Here is a 7,456-nt window from a genome sequence, read left to right as displayed (position 1 = left end):
GTCAGACCAAACCGGGACTAGGCCAATTTTCACAAAAAGGGTCAGACACGGTGAAAACCTAATTGCTTCGTTTCTTCTCCCCCAGCCCCTTTCTCCCTTTGATTCAGAAACAAATTGAGCAAAAAATGCTAGCCATCATCACCACTGCAAGTAATGGCACATTGCCGCCGTCCGTCCCACTCAAAGCTGTTATCCGTCCGTCCGTCTATCTAGCTTCCCTCGTGCTCCAAGTCTCCAACCCCTGTTCGTGTTCACCGATTGCAGCTTCTTCCTCGAGGTCAGCTCGGTGTCTGTCGTCTTCATCTGCTCAGCCGCGCTTCCGTCGCCCGAGCCATTGAATCCCTTTTTCTTTGCAGATTGAAGTTTTTCTCCTTGCTTCTCATTCGATCTGGCAGAGTGCTCACTTTCCACCCCCAATCTATTTTGCTAACCGCATCACAGAGCACTAGTTGCGGAACTCTGCCGTTGTTATGCCGAGGAGGATGACCTTGAACTTCCGCCGTCTTGTCGCCGTCGTCTGTCGCTGTTTGTCCTCCTCTGCGATTGAAGGTCAGTGACTCAGAGCTCACTTGTTCTTCATTTTTTAAATTTATTTTATGCTTTGTTCAGAAATCATTGAATGATTATTGAATATTTTGTGCTTTTGTTGAATGATTATCTGATTAATGATTATTGATTAGCTCTCTGCTGCTGTTTTGTGTTTTCTATTTTGTGACTTTTGGATTGTGATGTGCTGCTGCCTACTGGTGATGAATTACTTTGTGTTTACTATTTTGTGTTTTTTTTTTATGGTAATGTGCTGCTGCTATTGTTGATGTGCTGCTTTGTGTTTACTGTTTTGTGGTTTGTTTGGGTAGTGATATGCTGCTGCTATTGAGATGCTGTTTTATTTTTTACTGTTTTGTGATTTAATTATACTTAAATTGTGAGTTTCTTACTCTCTTAAACTCTTAATAATTCATTGTTTTATGATTTAATTATGCTTAGATTGAGTTTTTGCAAATTTTGATGATTGATGACAAACGTTTATGTTGACATTTTATTTTTAGATATTTCTTGTGTTTTTAATTTTTGTTGAATGACTATTTGATTATTGATTAGCTCTAATTCTGCTGTGCTACTATTTTGTGTTGTGATTTTATTATTTTAATTTACTGATTATTGATTATTGATTAAATATTTGTGACATATAACCTCTGTCTTGTAAGTACTTTAACTTTTGTGTTTGTGCACTACATTGGCAGAGAAACTATGTGATTTTGTCGGCTACCCTTCTCAAGAGCCTGATGAAATGGTTTTTGTTCCCTCTCCTATAGAATCGAAAATCAGTATGCTTCTGTTAGTGATAAGAATTTATTTTGATGCCAAAACAATGGTAATGACATGAATTTATTTTTGCTTCCTGCTACAGATGATTGATGATCAAGATCTAGGTTTCTTTGCCAAAGACTTTATTGACACTAGATAAAATTTACTAGATGAATATTTTGTTCAAAAACCACTTTGAATGATTATTGATTAGCTCTACTCACTGTTGTTGTGCTCATTCTTTTCTAATCTGAATTTTACTGCATTATTGTGCCTTTTATGCTCATTATTTTTAATTCAATGAAGTAATAGATGAATTGAATTAACTCAATTAACTAGTTAAGTAGATGATCGAATATTTGTTATTGCTTTGGTTAATTTAATGAATTTTTTTTTGTTTTTTGTTACTATCTTAATGAGTTCAATAGTGATATAATGACTATTAAATGATAAATTGTTAATAATTATGAAATCAAAGGTTATATTAGATTTTGGTTGATGTAGTACTTTATATTTGGAAGATATTTTAAAATTTATATTATACTACAATTATATTTTAGAGTATTTATTTATAATTTATTTATTATTTTATTATAAAATACTTTTTTCGATTAGACCACAATTGAACTGGTTAGACCAGTGAACCAGTGAGTAGAGCGGTTTGATGACTGGTTCGATTTTCAAAATCTTGGTTTAAATCCTAATCCACCCACCAAGAGTCTTCAAGCATTTTTACTCATTAATTTTATTATTAGAGCATTCAAATCCATTTTTAATCTATTATCAGTTTCAATTATGGAAAAAAACATAACTTATCAAAGCTTAATTAATATAACTTTGATAAAGATAAGCACGTCGTAAAACGCTCATTGTAAATCCTGTGTAATTAACGAACAATTAGCCAATAAATTAATCATTAATCAAAGAAATTAGAAAATGAAGTTTTATAGTTTAATGCGGTAGACTTAATTAAAATATGAATTTGACACTAATTTTAAAGAATTTAGTCCAAAATTAGGCTGAACGGGCCAAACCGGACGAATCGAGCCTGTATTGGGCCCAAGGACCAAGTATAAAAGTAATGAAACTCAACCCTTCCCCATTAAAAACATAAAACACACGCTGGTAGGGAAGAGGAGCTCATCAAACCCTTGCCCCAATTTGATCAAAGTTTCATTTGATCATAATTTTCAATCCGGAGCTCTGATCGCCGCACTGTTTGCGGTCACGCATCTGCAGGGACGAGCTCTAAAAAGCCCGGTACCTAATTTGGTAAGGAAACCACATTTCTAGTTTCAATTCCCTCTTCTCCAATTCGAAAATTATGTGCTTTAGGTGTTGAGATTTTTGGTTAATTTGATGTTTTAGGGTCAAATTAACTTGAAGAATTAGCAGACTTTTATTTGATTGAGGCACATTCAAAGTAAGGATCCTCAAACCCTAGTGAATCTCTTAATTAATTAAGATTGGGTATTGAGTGTTTATGTATGAATGTAATGATGTGAAATAGGTAGTGTATATATGTGATGTGGAGCAAGATTGTGAAGATGGAAACTTGATTGGGTCCTTGGATGCTGAATTTTGGTGGTGGAGCTTGTGAACTTGCGTAGTTGGGTTGTCTTTGGGCTATACGAGGAAATCGGCCAATGTATGGTTTTGGTTTCTCGTAACTAAAATATAATGTGTCGTGAAAACTTAGGCTAGTTAACCGTAAGATAGGATTGAAATGTTGTTGTTGTTGATGATTGTGATGGATTGATATGCATAAGGATTAGTGATTTTGAGGTTGTTGTTGGTGCCATATTGGTTGTGGTGTTGGTACTGTGTTTGATAGAGATAATTGATGATGTATATGATAATGATAATGATGATGATGTATATTTTGAGGTTGTTGTTGGTGCCATATTGGTTGTGGTGTTGGTACTGTGTTTGATAGAGATAATTGATGATGTATATGATAATGATTATGTTGTTGTTAGAAATGAATTATTGTGTGGGAGTGATTATATATGTGAAATTGGTGTGATATGGAGTAAAATTGGTGTGTTGAGGAGTGTTTAGACTTGGTTTGATATGGTTTGGCAAGTTTTAAAAAGGGTTGAAATTGAATTATTGTGAAAATTAAGGTTTAGAAATCTTTGTGATTTTTGTGAAAAGTTGAATTTTGACCGAACTTCGGCAAGCCATAACTCAGCTTCCGGACTCTTGATTTTTCTCAAACTTGTTTTATATGAAAATTGGGTCCGTGAAGTATATGCCGTTCGAAGAATGGGTGAAATGTTTTAAAACGAGAAAGTTATGGGCGTCGGAAATTTGGTGTGTAAAGCTGAAATTTTGCAGCATTCAAGATTTTTGCCAACTCTGCATAACTTGCATACGCGAGCCTCTCACGCGGCGCGGGTGTTCGGTTCGGGTTGGCTATCCCGCGTACGTGAGAGGTTGCGTGTGTACGCGAGCAGGGAAAAAATGCACCCACGCGTACGCGAGGCAAGACCCCTGTTTTCAGCAAAGTGAATTTTATTTTTTAAAATCTAATTTCGAACCTCTAAACCTCTATTTTTACTCTTTTAGCCCCTAAACCTTAGTTGTATGCTTAGTGATGAGGTGAAATTAGGAATGGTGGTAACTTGGAGGAGAAGTAAGCTTGAAACATGATGAATTATGATTGAGAAGTGTTATATAATTGACAAATTTTGGCCATAATGATATTGAATGGGTGAATACGAATGATTATGAATGAATATGATAATTGAGACCTGATTGAGATTATTGATGATGAGTGTTTGAGTTTTCTCTTTGTTGTAAGGTGTGTCGGGCACTATATCCCATGAGTGTGACGGGCACTAAATCCCGAGAGCGTGGTGGGCGATATATCCCAAGAGTGTGAGAGCACCTTACCCTGGGTAATGCGACGGGCACTATATCCCATTAGTATGGCGGGCACTATACCCTGAGAGTGTGGGAACACTTTATCCCAGGTAATGCGACAGGCACTATATCCCATGAGTATGACGGGCACTATACCTTGAGAGTGTGACGAGCACTATATCCCAAGAGTGTAGAGGCATATCATAGAGACAATATCCGGGTTAGCTACCGGGTGTGTCGGGTTCTGGCAAAGTAACCGACATGTGAGCTCACGGCCAGTAAGAAAGGCATGCATCATATGCATCTATGTGTCTTGTTTGGTTTTGCATTCTTGGGTTTGCGTAACTGATATTCATGCTTAGCTGCTATATGTTCTGTTTGCTGTAACTGTAAACTACTTGTGTTTTCTTTGTATGCATTGTTTGCCTGTGCACCGGTGTTTTGGAGGGTTGGAGGAAAGGCGGTGAACTTAGGGACTTAGGTTAGAACTGTGATAAAAACTAGGAATCCTTAAACTTAGATACCTCGTCTTATTTTATGGTCTTAAATTATAGTTTTAAGTTTGAATCTGTTGTCAAAAGTTCTAGGATTGCCTTCGGCTTTCCTAGGACATTATATGTTAGTTATGTGGGCACCGTTACTATACTGAGAACCTCTGGTTCTCACCCCATACATATTTTGTGGTTTTCAGATGCAGGACGTGAGGCTCCTCATTGAGGCATTCTGGAAGTTTCCGAAGCGAAGGATTCTATTTTGGTTTTCGATATATATGTAGATACTTTATATCTCCAATGTATATATTATGTTTTAACCCTCTTAGAGGTTGATTCGGAGAAATAGGTTCTGTAAACAGTATTCTGGGTCATTTTGGGATTCTCATGTATATATGTATATATGTTTATATGCTCTGTCCGATTTTAACTTTGTGAGCCGGCCCAGAAGCTTTGTTATCTGTATCTTGGAACTCTTCTTATATGTATTTATGTTTCGCTTTACTCTTATCCTATCCGGTTTACGTATTTCGTTTACGCGAGTGATGCGCTTTTCTATTTAGCGCTTTTGTTTAACTTTCCTTTAGAAGGCTCCTAGATATAAACCCTTTTCAACTATATATATATATATATATATATATATATATAATTTTTAGAGGTCATAGCCCCTCGCCATCTCTGTTTTACATCCTAGGTGTAAAGCTTTGTGTGGTAGGATGTTACACTCATAAACTCAAATGCACGTATTTTCTAAACTTTCGAAATGTTTCAAATTTGTAAAACAAACAAGCCCTACCTTGATTAGTCGAAACTCATAGAAATCAAAACTGTAGCAACCGCAACTGCAATAGCAGTAACAACATTAACTCCCCGTTGTAACGCAATGACCACAGCACCAAGAAAGGCGATCGATTCAAATCAATTGGAAAGCAACAAGAATAGTACTAGAAAATTTGAGTTAAAGTAGAAGCTCAACGAAATTAGAACAACAGAACAAAAATAGAAGCGAAACATATTCAAGAAAAGAAGAAGCAAAATCAGAATGGTACCAAGGTAGTGTTACCGGCAGGTTTGAGCAGTCCCGGAAATGTTTCTCCGGCGACGGAGAACTCCGGCAAGGGATGAATAGAGAACAGAGATGAGTAGGGACATGGGAGAGTTACAGCAGAACCAGAACCAAAACGGCCGGAAAAAGAGCTTGCAGCGGTGGTGGTGACTTCGATTGGCACCAATAACGGCGGAAGAACCTCCTGCAGCGACAAAAACGACTGTCTGCAGCTACATCTCGTAGCGTTTTCTCTCTTTCTCGAGTTGTCTCTCTCTCGTGTGTCACTCTCTCACTCTTCGCGACGGCGATGAGGCGTCATCTCCTTCCTCGGCTCTATGCGTCGCATTTTGTCTCTCTTAACGCTTCCCTCTCTCAGCGACAGCAACTCGGCAACAGCAGCATCCCTCCTCGCTGGCGCCGTCTCCCCCTCTCATCTCTTCTTCTCTTCTTCGCAGCTGTGTGTGTGTTGCGTGAGTGGAGTGTTGTGTGCGTGAAAGAGGGTGGCGGCTGGGAGTGAATGTTAGGGTTAGGGTGAGAGTGTGTTCCAGTTAGGGTAAAATTAGGGTTATGTTAGATTATATAGTAAAATTAGGGATTTTAGGATTTGGGTAGTGTAGGAATTTTAATAAAACTCGAGGGTAGAGTAGTAATTAAAAACCAAATATAAGCCAATATAATAATTTTTTGAAAATACTATTTATTTATAAACTCATCAATTAGTTTCAAGTAGCTACTCTAATTAAAAAATTAAAGATAATCCAATAAGTTTTCTTTTAGTTCATAAAATTAAAGTATTAATCCCAAATCTCAATTATTCAAATTAAACTAACAAATCCTCATTATTTTCCAATTAATAAAACTTTAAATTTTAAATAAAAAATCTAATTATCATGAAAATTATATAAATCCTAAATGATTTTAAACTCAAAGTCTCTTAACTTTGATTTAATTACTTTTTATAAATAATTTTTTGAAATAAAATCATAAATATAATAAACATAATAAATCACAAATAACTTATTATTTAATTTCCAAAAACTCGGAGTCTTACAACATTGTTTAGGAGTTGAAGGTGACAGCTTAGCGAAAATGTTGGTCACACGAGAACGTTGGAATTCAAAAGGATGACATAGAGTCCGCTGTCAGAACTTAACATATGATGCCTCAAAGATGGTTCAGTCTTCCCAACACTTTCAATGCTAGAACACCAAGGCCTCAAGTAAGATTTTCCCTGTCTTTTTGTGAGCCTGTGTATTGATTTCTCCTCCCTTGTGTAAGATTATTTTGGTGTGGTGAATTGATAATTGGAAACCCGATTTATTTGGCTATGTTTATATGCTTCACAGTTGAGTAGTTGCTTCCTCATATGATGAAAGATGATAGTATAGAGGAATATATGATACTTTGAAGGAGTGTTCTTTCATCAGCAAATCAGTAGGAAAAATTGGTGTTTCTGTTCATTTATGGAGGGGGAATATATGATTCAATTAGCCTTTCTTCTAGTTTCGCTACTTATCATGCCATTCAATAATAATTTGGTCTCTTAAAAACTAATTTGTTGCTACAACAAGAATGATATTTATAGAGGAAAAGGGATTAGAGTTTATGTTCATTAGGACAAATTTGACATACTTTTCTTAACATATCTTGTCAGCAACTATTGTTTAGCCATGTGTAATGCTGATGTAATGATCCAATTTTCAGTACGTCATGATCATACCAAAAATTGAGTGTTACCAAT

At 36.3% G+C, this 7,456-nt stretch overlaps 1 long non-coding RNA gene across 1 annotated transcript; it reads left to right on the top strand.

Moving 5' to 3' along the window:
- Window positions 1–403: 403 nt before the first annotated feature.
- LOC112766549 (uncharacterized) lies at window positions 404–1,447 on the top strand. The gene is made up of 2 exons (XR_003184427.3): window positions 404–549; window positions 1,245–1,447. It is a non-coding gene; the product is annotated as an uncharacterized lncRNA (long non-coding RNA).
- Window positions 1,448–7,456: the final 6,009 nt, after the last annotated feature.

This window comes from Arachis hypogaea, chromosome 17, assembly GCF_003086295.3.
Source record: "Arachis hypogaea cultivar Tifrunner chromosome 17, arahy.Tifrunner.gnm2.J5K5, whole genome shotgun sequence".
In the NCBI taxonomy this organism is placed as follows: domain Eukaryota; kingdom Viridiplantae; phylum Streptophyta; class Magnoliopsida; order Fabales; family Fabaceae; genus Arachis; species Arachis hypogaea.
This window is presented reverse-complemented; position numbering and strand designations above follow the sequence as displayed.